The sequence below is a fragment of the Camelina sativa genome, chromosome 12 (assembly GCF_030686135.1).
Source record: "Camelina sativa cultivar CO46 ecotype springtype chromosome 12, ASM3068613v1".
Lineage (NCBI taxonomy): Eukaryota > Viridiplantae > Streptophyta > Magnoliopsida > Brassicales > Brassicaceae > Camelina > Camelina sativa.
Window position 1 is genome coordinate 35339628 of NC_141891.1, and position 19446 is coordinate 35359073.

Below are 19446 nucleotides of genomic sequence, written 5' to 3' on the forward strand. Positions count from 1 at the left end.
CTATCAAAGATTGAACCCTAATCTGAAAGAGGTAGTTAAGAAAGAAATCCTAAAACTACTTGATGCTGGAGTTATCTATCCTATCTCTGATAGTACTTGGGTATCTCCAGTGCACTGTGTACCTAAAAAGGGAGGAATTACTGTCATCAAAAATGAAAAAAATGAGCTATTCCCAACTAGAACCATCACATGACATATGATGTGCATTGATTATAGGAAGTTGAATGCTGTATCTAGAAAAGATCATTTTCCTCTTCCTTTCATTGATCAAATGTTGGAAAGACTAGCTAGTCATCCTTATTACTGTTTCCTTGATGGGTATAGTGGATTCTTCCAAATCCCTATCCACCCAGATGATCAGGAAAAGACAACATTTACTTGTCCTTATGGCACTTTTGCCTACAGACGCATGCCATTTGGTTTGTGCAATGCTCCTGCCACCTTTCAAAGGTGCATGACATCGATTTTCTCGGATTTGATTGAGGAGTCAGTGGAAGTGTTTATGGACGTCTTCTCTGTATACGGTTCCACTTTCTCCTCCTGTTTGTTAAATCTGTGCAGGGTATTGACGCGATGTGAGGAGACGAACCTGGTGCTAAACTGGGAGAAGTGCCATTTCATGGTTGAAAAAGGGATCGTTCTGGGACCCAAGATTTCTGAAAGAGGAATTGAGGTTGACAAGGCAAAAATTGAGGTCATGGTTCAGCTTCAACCGCCTAAGACAGTGAAGGACATCATGAGTTTTTTGGGACATGCTGGGTTTTACAGGAGATTCATCAGGACTTGTCAAAAATTGCAAGACCTTTGACAAGGTTGCTGTGCAAGGAGGTTGAGTTTGAATTTGATGCAGCATGTTTAGAAGCTTTCAGCAAGATCAAGGAGGCCTTGGTTTCGGCACCCATAGTTCAAGTTCCGAATTGGGATCATCCGTTTGAGATTATGTGTGACGCTTCAGACTTTGCAGTTGGAGCTGTTCTGGGACAGCGTATTGACAAGAAGCTTCATGTCATCTATTACACGAGTCGCACCTTAGACGAGACTCAGGGAAGGTATGCTACCACAGAGAAGGAACTCCTAGCAGTTGTGTTTGTATTCAAAAAATTCAGGAGTTATCTTGTGGGTTCGAAGGTCATTGTGTATACGATCATGCTGATCTGAGATCCATCTACTCGAAAAAGGATACTAAACCGAGACTGTTGAGATGGATCCTACTTCTTCAGGAGTTTGACATGGAGATAGTTGACAAGAAAGGCATAGAAAACAGAGTTGCAGATCATTTGTCTAGAATGAGGATTGATGATGCTGTTCCCATAGATGATTCAATGCCTGAGGAACAACTTCTGGTCGCCCAGGTTTGTGAGCGGATGCATGACACAGGGGTTGAGAACCTCAGAATCAGATGCATGGCGATCACTTCTGAGACTGCACCATGGTATGCAGATGTCGTGAATTACAAGGTTTGTGGAGAAGTTCCTGAGGACATGGATCCCTATAGGAAGAAGAAATTTTTCAGGGAGGTCAACCACTACTTCTGGGATGAGCCCTACCTGTACAAAAGAGTTTTTGACGGTCTGTTCAGAAGATGCATAGCAGAAGGGGAAGTGCAGGGAGTGCTTGAGCACTGTCACGGCTCCACCTATGGGGGTCACTTCACCACATTCAAGACAGCTCAGAAGGTTCTTCAAGCAAGTCTTTGGTGGCCAACCTTGTTCAAAGATGCTCACAGCTTCATAACCAAGTGTGATGCTTGTCAGAGGATGGGCAACATCACAAGGAGGAACGAGATGCCCCAGAATCCAATCCTGGAAGTAGAGTGATGTTCATATATTATACCCTGTTTTCCCTTAGCTTATTCACATCTTTTGCATTTTTTGCTATCCATTTTGACCATTATTTCATAGCTTTAGGACTAATCATGCATTAGAGTATAGTTGCATTGCATTTGCATCTTTTCATGCATAATCAGATGATTTTGGAGCTTAAGGAGCATGGAAGCAATGCTGAGGAGAAGTGAAGCAATCATGAGGGAAAGCAAGAGAGTTAAGGCTGAAGAACCAAGGTCCGGAGTCCCACTCGACCGCCCACTCGACCAGACACTCGACCGTGTGCAGAGAGGGACTCGACCGAGTGGAAGATGCACGAGAGAAGCCAACTCGACCGGTCACTCGACCGAGCACCAGGTCGAGTTGGCCGAGCCGCCTAGCTATTTTGTCTTTTAGCATTTTTAGGGCTTCCACTACTTTTTCTATATAAGGGCTTGTACCCTGCAGCCACCAAGGAGTCCAGCTTTTTAGATAGTCAAAAATCTAGTTTTTACCCTTTTGGGAATTATTCCTTTTGCACTTTTATTTTTCTTAGATCTTGTACCTTCTTTTGAAGGAGAAAACATAAGATTCTTGGATTTTGTTGGTTCCATAACTTTCAAGATAATAAGAATTCGTGTTTGATTCCTTCTTTAATATTGTAGATCTTTGCTTTATCTTTCATTTGATGCAAGTTTCAGTATTTTCTGGGTTTATGACTTTGATGTTCATCATGTGTTCTTGTGAGTAGTTGCTTAGGATCTTGAGGATGGGTTAGGCTGGATTGTGTTTGAGGTTTGTTTGATTTGGTCAAGCTTGATTGTAGTAGATCTCTTCTAGGCTAGATGTTCTTAATGCTGATCCTATAACTGAGAGGGTAGGGTTTGATTAGAAGCATCTTAGCATCACACCAATGTTTACGGAGCATAGATAAGGCTAGATCTAGAGTTTACCATTAGGCTTGCTAAGAGATTAGAGGTCTTGTTTGGTATTTGACATATTGCTTAATGTCTGCTTGTGTAGATTCTTTACTTTGTGAGAACAAGTCTAGAGATGCATGAGTTTGATTGTTTCTTGCCATGAGAGTGGATTAAACATGTCTTAGAAATATATGTTTAAAGATTAGCTCAAGTTGTTTGAGATTTGTTGACCAAGTTAGATGACCTCAATCATTAGTCCAGCCCATGAATCCCTCCTCAAGACCTTCCTTGTTTATTGATTTCTTAATCTTAATCCTGCTGCTTGCTTGTTGTTTGATTCGCTTTCATATTGCTCTGTTTTTCTTGTGTTGCTCTGTTTTTCGCGTTTGTCCAGCTCGACCCTGCACTCGATCTACACTCGATCGAGTGCTTGCTCGAGTTCATCCCCAGAACTTTGGTTTATGATTTGTAGTTGTCCTGTCTTATCTCTTGTCTCATTCTAGTTGCATTTCTGTTGCATTTACTTAGTGTCCTGTTCATTACTTGCCTTACATTAGTTCATTACCATAGTTTCTATTTCTGTTCTAGCTTCATAATTATCATAATCATTTTGTTCCATTTACATTTAGCATCTAGTTCTAGTAGCTTTTACTTTCTGCACTTTACATTTCATCATAGGATTGTTCGTGATAAACATCCTTTGCATTTGGCTTGACTTAGACATATATGCACATCATGATTGCTTGCAAACTCTCAGATTGGATTGACACCTCTTGTACTACAATTGCATAAGGGGAATTGAAACACCCTGCCATCCATTCATTCATATCTCACCATTCCATACATTCATCATTCACACCCACAAATATATGTGTTTCAATTTGGCGCCGTTACCCATTTGAGAGTGTTTTTGTGACATTTAGGATCATTATTAGTCTAAGATTAAGTTCGTTTATCCACATGTGAAGTTGCTGAACTCGAATCTTCTTTTTCTTGGCTGTCTTGAGTTTCAGGTACTAGCTCGACCACCCACTCGACCACCACTCGACCGAGTAGTGATCGAGCACTTGATCGAGTCAGAAGCCGTATACAAATAGACACCACTTCCTAGTCGACTAAACCACCCACTCGAGCTTACGCTCGACCGTGTACCTGTTCGAGTCTGTACTCGTGTTTGTTGATGCACACAAGGTCAAAGGGCAAAGACAATCTTTAAAGGCCTATTGACAACATCCACAGGCTACAAAAGGGTTTGAGACATAAGCAAAGAAGAGTAGTTCCAGAACAGCAAGAGGATCAAGTCATCATGGAGCAACAAGATCCAGTTCCAAGATCAAGGAACATTGGTGCTGGAGATGCACCCAACACCCACAACCAAAGAGCTGGTATTGTGCCTCCAACTGTTGCCAACAATAACTTTGAGATCAAGAGTGGATTAATCTCCATGATCCAAGCCAACAAGTTCCATGGGTTGCCAATGGAGGATCCCCTAGACCACCTTGATGAATTTGATAGAATATGTGGTCTCACAAAGATTAATGGAGTAAGTGAAGATGGATTCAAGCTAAGGCTATTCCCCTTCTCACTTGGAGACAAGGCTCACCTTTGGGAGAAGACTCTTCCTACTGGAGCAATAACCACATGGGATGCTTGCAAGAAGGCTTTCTTGGCAAAATTCTTCTCCAATGCAAGGACTGCTAGATTGAGGAATGAAATTTCTAGGTTTGCTCAAAGAAACAATGAGAGCTTTTGTGAAGCTTGGGAGAGGTTTAAAGGATTTCATACTCAGTGTCCTCACCATGGCTTCAGCAATGATTCCCTACTGAGTACTTTGTACAGAGGAGTGCTTCCCAAGATCAGAATGCTTCTTGATACAGCTTCTAATGGCAACTTCCTCAACAAGAATGTGGAAGAAGGATGGGAATTAGTTGAGAACCTTGCTCAGTCAGATGGCAATTACAATGAGGACTATGACAGAACCATAAGGTCCACCTCCACTGACCAAGAGGACAAGTACAAGAAGGATTTGAAGATGGTCAATGAGAAGCTTGACAAGATCCTCCTTAGCCAACAAAAGTCCATCCACTTCATTGGTGAAGAAGAGGTTCCAGTTCAAGAGGGGGAGAATGAGTTTGCTGAGCTCTGTTATATGCAAAACCAGGGTGGATTCAAAGGCTACAACCAAGGAGGGTTCAAGAACAACAACCTCTCCTGTAGAAGCACCAATGTAGCCAATCCACAAGACCAAGTCTATCCACCTCAACAGCCTCAACAACAAAACAACTATGTCCCCAAACAACAGCATCAAGTGTTCCAACCTTAGTTGTGTCCCCCACCAGGGTTTCAGACAAACCAAGGCCAGGAACAAGACTTAAGAGCCATGATGCAACATCTATTGATTGGGCAAACCAATGGAAAGATTGAGGAGGCTAAACAGTTTGCTGAGTTGAATCAAAGGCTCACATCCAGTATAATGACCTTAACATGAAGTTTGAAGGTCTCAACTCTAGAATGAAGTTTATGAAGAGCAACATTGCCTCTACTTCAGCTCCTAAGCCCAACCAACTCCCTGGAAAAGCTGTTCAAAATCCAAGGGAGTTCACTGCAAAAGCCATTCATATCTCTGATGAGGAAGTCACTGAGGACAATGATGTTCAAGATGGGGAGGATTGGTCATTTCTTGAAGTTCAGAGTGAAGTTTGTGCAAAGAAATCTAAATCCGGTATTGCACTCGACCAGGTGCTCGAGCAAGCACTCGACCGAGTGCCTGATTGAGTGGTCGATCGAGCTGAAGGATCAGAAGCTGTTAAGCCTGCTAAGTATATTACTCCTGCTTACAAACCGCCTCTACCATTCCCAGGACGTTTCAAAGCACATAAGCTTAAGGAATTAAGGGAAATCATTGAGAAAAAGAAATGTTGGCTAAGCAACAAGAGGATGAGAGGGCTTTGAAGGAAGAAGTTGTGATTGAGAAACAAGAGGAAGTGATGGCCATTCAAGAGATCATCATTGCTTATCAAGAAGAAGAGAGAGGACCTGCCTTGGAACAGTATGAACCATATCCTTTCTATAGGGATTTTTTGCTTGATTTGTCAAAGAAGAAGGCTGAAGCTCAAGATGAGAAGGATCTTGAGGACCTTGGAGGAGTTATCATCCTAATTAAGCTCAAGGATCCAGGTCCATTCTATCTGCCTTGCACACTTAGCTATCTCCACTACAACCAGTGCCTATGTGACTTGGGAGCATCTATTAGTGTGATGCCCTATTCTATAGCTCAAAAGCTTGGGCACACTGACTTCAAGTCCACACCCTTCATGTATTCCTAGCTGATGGGTCAAATAGAGATGTGGTTGGCAAGTTGGAGAACATTCCAGTGAAGACAGGGAGAGCAAGGGTTCACACTGATTTTGTGGTCCTAGAGATGGAAAAGGAGCCTGAATATCCTATCATTCTTGGGAGGCTATTCTTAGCCACTGTTGGAGCTGTTATTGATGTCAAGGAAGGTCTTGTGACCTTGAACATTGCTGAGGGTATAGCTATGAAGTTTAATATCTATAACCCAACCAACCTTCCTACCATTGATGATCAACCATTTACTATCAAGGACAAAGGTGGTCATGAAGGTTTAAGTGATAAAGGAAACTCCAAAGGCTGAGCTCTCTCTTCAAGAAGATTCAGTGGAAAAGCTTAAGAGTTCAGTTCAAGAGTTGACTGGTATGGTTAAGGATCTCCAAGTCAAGCTAAACAAGAGGTCTTTGAGGAAAGCAAGACCAAGGGGGTTATTGGATCCTTGATTTTAATGGATTTGAAATGCTTATAAGATTTGGAAATCCATATGGAATCCATGGATTTTAAAATCAAATAATATGGATTTGAAAATCAAATAATGTGGATTTGAAAGTCAAAGAAAGTGGATTTGAAAATCCTAGAGAATAGAATTCAAAAATTATAAAAGAAATAGAACTTATAAAAATAATCTCTTATGTAGTATTCTCAAGTGAATCAGTCCACATGTTTGATGCTATTGTCTCTCTCCATTCATTGGCATATTCTCTTTGTTGTTCTTGGGTTGTAAGTACTTCAGCATTATCATCGTCATTAATTTCTTCGACAACTTCTTCTGCACTCTCGATTTCTTCTGGAAAAATATCCGTTCGACAAAACTTTCGCAGAAAATTATGAAACACCTTTGTCTTTTGTATGCAGCAATGCAAGGGGCACTCTAGACAAACTACCTTTAAGAAGGAAGCATAGAAGCAATACTAACAATATAAGTGAACCATCAAGTCAATCTGAAGGTTCAACAGATGTCCATGCTGAGATGAATTCATTGACAACAGTAACTCATAAACTCTTCGATCTAATACAAGAAAGAGAAACAAGACAACAAAGAGAAGCTGAACAAAGAGAGGTCGAGAAGAGAAGAAATAATGTATGGGAAGCTATCAAAGAAGTTCCTAATTTGGAAGAAAACGTTCGTTACGATGCAGTCAAAGTGATTCACCAATTAGGAATGAAAAAAGTCTTTGTTAGCATGTCCACTGATGAGCGTTATGGTTGGATTTAGCGTAACGTGATTGAGTGCTAAATATTATTAGGGGATCATCCTTTCTGCTTTCTGTTTATAAGTTGAATTATTTTTATTAGGTGCTTCATGATTTTTTGTCTTCGAACCCCTTGATTTTTTATTAGGTGCTTCATAATTTATCATGTCCGATACGTATTGTTATGTTTGTGCATGAACACACTCTTTATGCTTTTTATTATTATCATGTCATTCTTTCTTTCATTAATACGTATTGTGATATTTTTTCCAAATCCACCCAAATAACTAGGTGGAGACCAAGGATTTCAATCTCTATATTTATAAGTAAAACATATTTTCAAATCCATCCAAATCCAATATGAAATCAAATCCATACTCAAATCTTTAATAATGAATAAGGGGTGATTTTAATTAGGATTTAGAATTCATAGATCCAATAACACAGAATTTTAATAAAGATTTTAAAATGAATGATTGAATAACACATGATTTAACTTGGATTTCTAAATCCATTAAAATCAAGGATCCAATAACCCCCCCCCCCCCCCCCAAAGGCTCAAAATCAAGAAGAAATATGGTTTGTGTGTTAAGGGTGAGGTGATCAAGGATCAACTTCACAGTGATCAAGAGGTTCCAGGGAGGATTTCATCACCTCCTTGGTATCTAGACCAGACCTAAGAAGGGAACCAAAGTCAAGCTTAGTGACTCTAAACAAGCTCACTAGGGAGGAAGTCCCTAAGGTATCCTTTGTAAATATGCTTTATTTTCTTAGTAGTTTTGATGTGTTTTCCTTTTATGTTTGTGTTGGGCAGACCTTTTAATGAAAGTGTAGATGGGTTTGGAGAGATTTGGACTTGGGGAAGGAGATTCGCAAGCCCACTCGACCAGCCCACGAGAGGTACTCGACCGAGTTGGCAAAGAAGTAAGGCCCATTCGACTCTCATTTCTCTAGAATGATCGAGTGGAGGGAAGAAAAAAAAGAAAAATTTTGAAATTTCAAACTTTGGTCAAGGAGCTCGACCATGTGCTGGTCGAGTGTGGGGTCGAGTGGCAGCAAGAAGCAGGTCAAAGATTCCCATTTCAAATTTGAATGGTATGGACGCTCCACCCTTGTCTCCTTGTCCCCTTAGCTTCTTTAAATAGAGCTTACACGATCCTATACCTCTCACACTCTCTCATTTGCTCAAAACAACTAAAATCAAGTTTTAAAATCTCTCTCAAAGTTCATCTTTTGCTCAAGCGTAGCTCTTTTTAAGTTTTGGGGTCACTAACCTATTAACCTTAAGCTTTGAGTCTATTCCCTTTAGTTCTGTTCGAAAATGTCTTCAAAGATTACTAGGAAGTCTCAACAAGCGGCTGCAAGCTCCACGAAACGTCGTGATGCTCACCTTGAATCAAGAGGAGAAGCTAGAAGAACCACTCGACGCCCCATTCGAGCATGCACTCGACCGAGTGGTGGTCCGAGTGGTCGGTCGAGTCAGATGCCGTGTTCAAGGAATCAGTCAGTGGAGGAAGATCCTGAGAGAACCGAAAGTGAAGAAGAAAGGGAGCCAACTCTTATGGAGTTCATGAGGAGAAACAAGGCGGTATCATCAAGCTCCTATTACTCCTAACTTCAAAACCAAACACGTTTGCTATCTTCTTCATTGGAAGCTCATACTTCTTCCCCTTGATTGTGAAGGCAATGTGACCAGCTCCTTCTTTAATATTGTAGATCTTTGCTTTATCTTTCATTTGATGCAAGTTTCAGTATTTTCTGGGTTTATGACTTTGATGTTCATCATGTGTTCTTGTGAGTAGTTGCTTAGGATCTTGAGGATGGGTTAGGCTGGATTGTGTTTGAGGTTTGTTTGATTTGGTCAAGCTTGATTGTAGTAGATCTCTTCTAGGCTAGATGTTCTTAATGCTGATCCTATAACTGAGAGGGTAGGGTTTGATTTGAAGCATCTTAGCATCACACCAATGTTTAAGGAGTATAGATAAGGCTTGATCTAGAGTTTACCATTAGGCTTGCTAAGAGATTAGAGGTCTTGTTTGGTATTTGACATATTGCTTAATGCCTTTTTGTGTAGATTCTTTACTTTGTGAGAAAAAGTCTAGAGATGCATGAGTTTGATTGTGTCTTGCCATGAGAGTGGATTAAACATGTCTTAGAAATATATGTCTAGAGATTAGCTCAAGTTGTTTGAGATTTGTTGACCAAGTTAAATGACCTCAATCATTAGTCCAGCCCATGAATCCCTCCTCAACACCTTCCTTGTTTATTGATTTCTTAGTCTTAAACCTGCTGCTTGCTTGTTGTTTGATTCGCTTTCATATTGTTCTGTTTTTCTTGTGTTGCTCTGTTTTTCGCGTTTGTCCAGCTCGACCCTGCACTCGATCTACACTCGATCGAGTGCTTGCTCGAGTTCATCTCCAGAACTTTGGTTTATGATTTGTAGTTGTCCTGTCTTATCTCTTGTCTCATTCTAGTTGCATTGCTGTTGCATTTACTTTGTGTCCTGTTCATTACTTGCCTTACATTATTTCATTACCATAGTTTCTATTTATGTTCTAGCTTCATAATTGTCATAATCATTTTTTTCCATTTACATTTAGCAATAGTTCTAGTAGCTTTTACTTTATGCACTTTACATTTCATCATAGGATTGTTAGTGACAAACATCCTTTGCATTTGGCTTGACTTAGACATATATGCACATCCTGATTGCTTGCAAACTCTCAGATTGGATTGACACCTCTTGTACTATAATTGCATAAGGGGAATTGAAATACCCTGCCATCCATTCATTCATATCTCACCATTCCATACATTCATCATTCACACCCACAAATATATGTGTTTCATAAATATTTTTGATGTTTGGGGTATAGACTTCATGGGTCCTTTCAACCCCCCCCCCCCCATTAAATGGCAATGTCTATATTCTAGTGGCAGTTGATTATGTTTCTAAGTGGGTCGAAGCCATTGCCAGTCCAACCAATGATCACAAGGTTGTTCTGAAGCTGTTCAAAAGTATAATTTTTCCAAGGTATGGGATACCCAGAGCAGTCAACAAGGTGTTTGAGAGTATGCTGAGAAAGTATAGGGTCAAACACAAGGTGTCTACTGCGTATCACCCTCAGACCAGCGGACAGGTTGAAGTCTCGAATAAGCAAATCAAGGGGATCTTGTCAAGAATTGTTGGGGTTTCGAAGAAAGATTGGTCTGTCAACCTGGATGAGACTCTCTGGGCGTACAGAATAGCGTTCAAGACGCCGATAGGCAGAACACCATTTCAGTTGGTCTATGGTAAAGCATGTCATCTCCCTGTGGAGGTTGAGTACAAGGCGCTTTGGGCTATCAAATTGCTGAACTTGGATATTGATACAGCTCAGGCTAAGAGGACTCTTGATCTACATGAGTTGGAAGAAATTAGACTTGATGCCTATGAGAGCTCAAAGATTTACAAAGAAAGGACCAAGAATTTTCATGACAAGAAAATTGTTGTCAAGGAGCTCAAGGCTGGGGATCATGTTTTGCTTTTCAACTCCAAACTTAAGTTATTTCCTGGAAAGCTTAAGTCTAGGTGGTCTGGACCTTTTGACATCAAGGAAGTTCTGCCATTCGGAGCCATCACTCTTCTGAACAAGGATGGTAGTGAATTCACTGTAAATGGTCTGAGTGTCAAGAAATATTTAGCTGACCAAGTCCGACCAGAGGGGTTTTCTGTGCTCCTCTATGAACCCCCAAAAGCCTAAAAAGCTGAAAAGTCAAGATAGTGACTTTAAACAAGCTCACTTGGGAGGAAGTCCCAAAGGTATCACTGCAAATTTTTTTTTTACGATCCTTGTGTTTTTAATTTTTGTTTTTGATTTTCTTGTGTTCAGGAATCTACAGAAGGAAGTTTAAGCAACATAAAAAAAAATGCAGTCAAACTAGTGAGATCAGAGTCAAACCGAGTATGATGAGTGCTACAGAAGCGAAATCAGCAAAAAGAGGGAAATCTACAGAAGGGAACAGAAGGCAATATAAGGAGGGAATCTTAATTATTGGTTTTATCACCCTTCCCATCTATCCCACGTGCCCATCACTTCAACTTATCTCACCCCTTGTTTCCCCCCACTAGACATATCATCTTTATGTCTCACCATCTCACATCACTCCACCATCACTCTATTTTTCTTCTCACTTGCACGACATATCAACTCCATCACCTCTCACCATTTATCATCTTTCTCACCCGTCTATTTAACCCTTCTCCTGTTCACTCTCAACCGACCAACCACAACAAACAATCATCATCTCACTTCACTCTCTTTCTCTGTTCGACGTCACCACTCCGCTCCAGTCCGACAAAGTCACGCCAGCGGTCATCCACCGTTTTGCTGCCTCCCTCGAATTCCCTACATGCCGTGCTCGACTTGTCGTTACCGTTACACTCGACTCTCGCTGGACCGTTGCCACTCGATTGCCGTGCTGCTGACTCGATCGAGCCGCCTACGCTCGACTCGACTGCCGTTATATCTGTTCAAGCCGTCTTCCGCCCAACCACTCGATTCGCCGTGCTGCTGACTCGATCCACCGCTGTCCCCCACGTCATCGATCGAATTATCAATCGAGTCACACAACGTCAACTCAACCCGCCATATACGACTCGACTCACACGCATCTCTACTTCACTCGATCGGTTTTCCCATCCCGTCGTCACCGTGCTTTCACTTGACCCATCCAAAGTAAAGTGCTCCTTCTAACCATCGTCTGTTTTACGAATCCAGGACGACTCGACCAACGTCACCGTTTCCGTTCGAATCGTGCCGACGACACGACTTGACCCTCCCGCTCGAGTCGCCACCATCTTCAACCTTCGCTCGCGACTCGACCAGAGCCTAGATCCAAAATCTACTAGCTTAAGTCCAGTCTTCACTGCCGCAGTCTTACTCGAACCACAAATCGAGCTGCCATGTCGCTGCCTCCCTCGAATTGGACACGCCGTTCTACCAACCATCTCGCTGACTCGATCCGTGCACCGTTCTTGCCATTCTTGAATTGCACACGCAAACTCGTTACGACCCCCACTCGACCCATCATTGAAGTCTAGCTCGAGCCGACCAGTTTCGCCACCAACCCCGACCTGTCACGTGATCGGTCTATTCTCTCTTGTGCACTTTCAAGTTTCAACCTTCATAACTGCTCTTATTATTTGCTCACTAACGTATTAACGTTTAGCTTTGAGTTTACATGTTTCAGAGAAACAGAAAAAATACTGAGCTTATACACGAGATGAGAGAGGCATATGGTTGTGTCGCTGGAGAACGTTCATCCCCCGAATCCATGGCGAAGCGTTTCATGAAAATGAAGAACATGGTAGACGAGGTTGTTGGGGGTTCAGAACAACCAGCGGGTTCGAGCAGACCAGACAAACCTCTCTCCAAGAGCAAGAGTAGCGGGAAGAGACCAGCACGAGTTTCCCTCTCCAGAGAAAAAGGCAGTGATTACGAACAGGAGGAACCTGCATTGCGTCCAGAACAAGAGCCAAGGAAATCTGTACGACGAAGAGCATCTGAGACGAAGTTGACTCCCAAGGAGTACTACGAGCTGTTCCAACAGTGCGAGTTCAGTGGCACAAGATATCCACATCCTGAGATGATGGAGCTACTAGGGATTGTGGAGGATGTTCAGTACCTATTTCGGTGATGACATCTGGAGAGAATTATGAACACCCCCAAGAATGGATACAGAGAGGAGACAATTCAGTTCCTTTCCACCTTGGAGATGCACTTGTACGCGGATGAGCCAAGCATGATGTCAGATGGACGTCTGGGCTACATTACCTTCCGCGTTCATGGCCAGTTCTGCAATCTTACATTTCGGGCCATCGAAGAGATATTCGGTTTTCCCAGTAGAAAGAACTACGCCGCAGTTTGATAGGAATGAGATATCTGCTCACTGGGCAACGATCGGAAGCACGCCGACATTTACTTCATCGAAAACAAAGGCGATGAACCTGAGAAGCTCGGTTTTGCGTTACTTCCAGAAGGCGGTCGCAAATGCATTTTATGCCAAGGAGATTAAGGGATATATTACTTACGGCGAGCTTGAGATGAACGATCTGGCACTTAAGGGACTCTCGTTCACATCCATGAATTGTACCGCGCTGCAAGGCGACATGTCCAACACCTCCGTCTCGCTCCACCTTCTCAACTACATCATGTCATACAAGACTTGGGTCTCAAGACTCAACAGCAACCGCACTCATGGAGTAATGTGCATGGGAGGCGTAGTGACTTGGTTTCTTGAGGCTTCAGGTGTTCCTCTACAATTCGAGCCGTACCCACCACGCTAGATAGACATAAACAACTTGCGGCAGCTACTCACTTTGGACTGGGGTTTGAGGAATGGACGATTGTTATACAAGTTTGTGCATCCTGCGGTCTGCCCCTCGAGACTACTCCTCCCTTGCGTCGACTTGACTACAATATTGAGGGGTGAGCATGTCGAATTCATTCCCCCTGCGGATACATTATACAATTCTGATGTTGAGGAGCAACATGTCGACGTCGCGGAAGCAGGAGATGATTCGATGGAAGAAGACGCAGTTGAGTACCGCCCTGAGCAGTTCCACTTTGAGGAGTACTCAAAATAAAGAATGGCCAGAGGGGTCAGAGCAGCTCATGACCGCCTCAACAAGCTTCAACGATGGGGGAAAGCCAGAGACAAGGCGCTCAGCAACCTCACCAAGACTGTCAAGAACCTCATGCGTATGTTTAGCTGCTTGACTTCCACAACCGCCGTCCCTAGGTCTATCCCCGAGGATACCAGACCAATGTCAGGACGCCCTTCCACGAACCTAGAGTGAACACCTTCTCTGATTCCCTCTTCAGCACGTCAATCTTCATATGTGCCACGGCAGCGGCAGCCTACACCCGTCCCTTCACGCCACTCGTCAAATGAATCTTGGGAGAGAAGAGGACAAGGTTTGCGTGGTTCAAGTGCCTCCTCAAGTCATCGATCAGCGTGTCGTTCTGCAGCTCAAGCTGAGCAAGAGGTTGACCAGCAAGGTGATTATCATCCTACAGATGTGGTAGTGTTAGTCTCGGACCATGGTGAGTCTAGAGTCGACGACATGCAGTGCGACGAGCAGCCGAACACTTATCAGAACTCGCAAGCGGTTGAGCAACAAGTCGACCACCCAGCTGAGACCACTCCTCCGGATCCCGAACAAGGTGAAGGACAGAGCCAGTATCACACACCAACTCCTTGGGCGACCTCCGACTCCTTCTTCTACTACTGAGGTACTCCTACCTTCCTTTGTATATACCATTTCATTTCTGCATTGTTTCTGTTGTGATTCTTAAATCCTCCTGCAAATTTTTCTTACACAGGAGACTGTGTAATTTAAGTTTGGGGGTGGGTTTGAGATGATGTATCTGATGTTGTGTTCTGTGATTCTTATTTCAATTTTTTTTGCATCATATCATGTTTGAGATAGCATCCATCTATTTGCATAGAAAAACCAAAAAAATTTGAAAAATTTCGAAAATTTTCACAAAAAAAAACAGAGTGTTCATGTAGTTTACATTTGCATATTAGGATTGAGTCTAGCGTTATTCATATAGGGTTGTTGCATTTAGCATAGGGGTTGATGATGATTGTAACCTTGGTAGCATGCTGGATTCAATAGGGTAGGATCAAGGCCCTTGTTCTTAGTTATTTGATGCTTGTTGATTGAACTTGAAAATTTAATATTGAAGCGTGTTTTGAATTAATATCATTCCCTATCTACCTGAACCTAATCCTGACTTGCAATTATCCTGTTATGCCTTGAAGTTGAACTCATGGATACCATATACATACTTGGATTGTCTTTCACATTTTTACCACCCTTGTCAATCCAAGTAGCTGATTCCCATCTTTGGAACAGTTCCCCGCACCCTTAACCAACTGTTCTTTCAAGCCAATTGTATTCTTGAGTGTCAGGCCTTTTTCCGAGTTGAGCTTGTTAGAAAGTGTTAGGTTCTAACCGACAAGAGTAGGATCCTGTGAAGTTCTAGTTCGCGTTATCCGGACTAGTAGGACTAGGTGAGAACTCGATTTTGGGTATTGGGTATGGATTTGCGCAGAAAAGTGAAGTGTAAAAAGAAAGTAAAGGGTAGAAAGTCTTTAGGAGGGGGATGTGTTTTCAAGGTTTACAAGTCTAGTAAAGGATTTGCGTTGAGCAAAATAATGAGTTATTGGTTCTGGGCATAAAACGAAAAGATTAGACAAAGAAAAGAAAGTAAAATGTTTAAGATGTCTAGATTCCTTAGAAGAAAAGAAAAAGAACCTTATTGATAATAAAGATTTCCCAATCCGCTAGAATGATAAGAAGTGAACTCCTCCTAAGACCAAGTGTAAAGAATGAAAGAATGGGTTTGAGACAATGTTTGTGATGAAGGGTAGAACCAACTTCAGTTTGGAACGTTCTTTGGGTAGACAGGGCGCTGCTCTTGTATGTATCAGTTGGTTTCAACCTTTAGCCTTCTCTTAAGCTCAACTCCTTTTCGTGAGAGAAACTTGTTCTGAATTGATGAAACCACTTCAGAAGGAGACCATCTAAGTCTCTAACCTTTTACCCTAGCCAAATGAGTTCAACGACATTGCTTAGCTCGATTCACGGTTCTCTGTTAATGAATATTAAAGGAAATGATTGATAGGATTGCATGTGTAGAAAACAATATAGAGTTCCTTCACCATGCATCATAGAACTAAAAACAAGGACCTTTATTCTAACTTTTTTATTTAGCATGTTTTAGGTTCTGAGACCCCAAGACGTTGTTCGAGTTGCCGTTCAAGTCGTCGTTCGAGCCATCCTCCAAGACGCTGTTTGAGCCATCTTTCGTTCCGCTCGAGTGGACGTCGTTCGAGCCACACCACTCTAGTCGTTCGAGTCACTCCACTCGAGACACCTCGTTCGAGCCGTTCCACCCGAGTGGGATTTAACTTTCTACGTCTTTATCAAAGTTGTAGAGAATTGATTCATCTTTCCAATGCCGTTTATTTCAAGCCAATCGGAGGTGTGGTTCAAAAGTTATCATTGTTTTAGTGGATGCGTATACACCCAGCTCGAGTCGCTGCATGTCGACTCGACCCTCCAGCTCGAGTCGCTGCCCGTCGACTCGACCCTCCACCACTCGAGCCAACACCATCACCCACTCGGGCCACCACTCGTTCGCACATGTCAGGAAGACGTTCCATCCTACACGCTTCAGGAGATTCTCAAACCGACTCTTCATTTTGTCGTTTTAAGTTTTAGGGATTTACATGTTTTTACTATAAATACGTTTTGTTAAGTCTTTGTGGAATCATCTTAGTTTTGATCTCGTTTTTCTTTTATAATGTTTACCTAGCCACCAAAAACGCACTCTGATCTTGTAATGCAGATAGCTTTGATTTTATTGAGTTTTTGCATTGGATTTCCTCTACAAAGTTGTTCTTCTCATTTCTATCTATCTACGATGCTTTGTTCAATATTTTCTCGATTTGTATATTTGGTGATGATTTTCGGATCTGAGTAGTGTGTTAGTTCTTGAGGATGGGATAGATTAGGTCGAGGATCTTAGGATGTAGAGTGTTTAAGCGTTGATTGCATGATTCCCTTCTGGACTAGAGTAAGAAATACTGTTTTTTCTCTGATCAATTGGGACTAGGTTTGAGACATTTCCACACCCAAAAAGGTGTTTGATGAAATGCCTGACCAACTAGTGCCAGAGACTTACGTTCCTAGCCTAAGAGATTAGTTGTCTAGGATGTTTGTTGACATGAATGAACTTGTTTGTAATGCCTGCTCAACCATGTTCCTCTATTGAGAGCTAGGTATGGAAGTGGTTGAGTCTGAGTAGCTTTTGCCAAGAGATTGGATTAGCTAGGTTGTGATGTTCATTGTTTAGGGATAGTTTGCTTGTGGTATGTTAAACACTCTGTAGACTAGGATACTCCACCGACATCGATTACTCCCATCCTTAGGACTTTTATCTTTTTGATTGATATTACATTCCCGAGACTGTTTCATTTGTTCATGCTTAGAATCATTTTCGGTTTCGCTTATTCTTGCCTGCTTCTTGTCATACATTTTCATTTTTGTTTCTGTGACAAATTTTCGTTTTCTATTTTGACCATTCTATGATTGTTAGAAAAACACTCTTTTTGAATTGGCTTAAATTGTGATTTCTTGATAGCATCTCTAGTGACTAGCATCATCTCATTTGGATTGACACCTTAAGTACTACAACTACATAAGGTTAATTGAACCTACTAGGATAGACACACAAAAATCTTAGTATCAATTTGCATAACTGCTCTGTTTGCCGTTGATTATGCAGTTCACGACATCTGGTGGTAGTTGATTATGTTTCTAAGTGGGTCAAAGCCATTGCCAGTCCCACCAATGATCACAAGGTTGTTCTGAAGCTGTTCAAAAGTATAATTTTTCCAAGGTATGGGATACCCAGAGCAGTGATCAGTGATGGTGGAACTCACTTCGTCAACAAGGTGTTTGAGAGTATGCTGACAAAGTATGGGGTCAAGCACAAGGTGTCTACTGCGTATCACCCTCAGACCAGCGGATAGGTTGACGTCTCGAATAAGCAAATCAAGGGGATTTTGTCAAGAATTGTTGGGGTTTCGAAGAAAGATTGGTCTGTCAAGCTGGATGAGACTCTCTGGGCATGCAGAACAGCGTTCAAGACGCCGATAGGCAGAACACCATTTCAGTTGGTCTATGGTAAAGCATGTCATCTCCCTGTGGAGGTTGAGTACAAGGCGCTTTGGGCTATCAAGTTGCTGAACTTGGATACTGACACAGCTCAGGCTAAGAGGACTCTTGTTCTACATGAGTTGGAAGAAATCATACTTGATGCCTATGAGAGCTCAAAGATTTACAAAGAAAGGACCAAGAATTTTCATGACAAGAAAATTGTTGTCAAGGAGCTCAAGGCTGGGGATCAGGTTTTGCTTTTCAACTCCAAACTTAAGTTATTTCCTGGAAAGCTTAAGTCTAGGTGGTCTGGACCGTTTGACGTCAAGGAAGTTCTGCCATTCGGAGTCATCACTCTTCTGAACAAGGATGGTAGTGAATAAACTGTAAATGGTCAGAGACTCAAGAAATATTTAACTGACCAAGTCCGACCAGAGGGGTTTTCTGTGCTCCTCTATGAACCCCCAAAAGCCTAAAAATCTGAAAAGTCAAGCTAGTGATTTTAAACAAGCTCACTTGGGAGGAAATCCCAAAGGTATCACTGTAAATATTTTTTTTTAGGATCCTTGTGTTTTTAATTTTTGTTTTTGATTTTCTTGTGTTCAGGAATCTACAGAAGGGAGTTTAAGCAACATTTAAAAATGCAGTCAAACTAGTGGGATCAGAGTCAAACCGAGTATGATGGGTGCTACAGAAGCGAAATCAGCAAAAAAAGGGATATCTACAGAAGGGAATAAAAGGCAATATAAGGAGGGATTCTGAATTATTGGTTTATCACCCTTCCCCTCTATCCCACATGCCCATCACTTCAACTTATCTCACCCTTTGTTTCCCCCCACTAGACATATCATCTTTATGTCTCACCATCTCACATCACTCCACCATCACTCTCTTTTTCTTCCCACTTGCACGACATATCAACTCCATCACCTCTCACCATTTATCATCTTTCTCACCCATCTACTTAACCCTTCTCCTGTTCACTCTAACCCCACCAACCACAACAAACAATCATCATCTCACTTCACTCTCTTTCTCTGTTCGACGTCACCACTCCGCTCCAATCCGATGAAGTCACGCCAGCGGTCATCTGCCGTTTTGCTGCCTCCCTCGAATTCCCTACACGCCGTGCTCGACTTGTCGTCACCGTTACACTCAACTCTCCTCGACAACGGCGCCAAACTGATACTAAGATTTTTGTGTGTCTATCCTAGTAGGTTCAATTAACCTTATTTAGTTGTAGTACTTAAGGTGTCAATCAAAATGGGATGATGCTAGTCACTCAAGATGCAATCAAGAAGTCACAAGTTAAGACAATTCAAAAAGAGTGTTTTTCTAACAATCCTAGAATGGTCAAAATACAAAACGGAGATGAGTCACAGAAACAGAAACGAAAATGTATGACAAGAAGCAAGCAAGAATAAGCGAAACCGAAAACAATTCTAAGCATGAACAAATGAAAC

At 42.0% G+C, this 19446-nt stretch overlaps 1 non-coding gene across 1 annotated transcript; it reads right to left on the minus strand.

Moving 5' to 3' along the window:
- Window positions 1-4421: 4421 nt before the first annotated feature.
- Window positions 4422-4528, minus strand: LOC147933102 (small nucleolar RNA R71). The gene has a single exon (XR_015576828.1). It is a non-coding gene; the product is annotated as a small nucleolar RNA R71 (small nucleolar RNA).
- Window positions 4529-19446: the final 14918 nt, after the last annotated feature.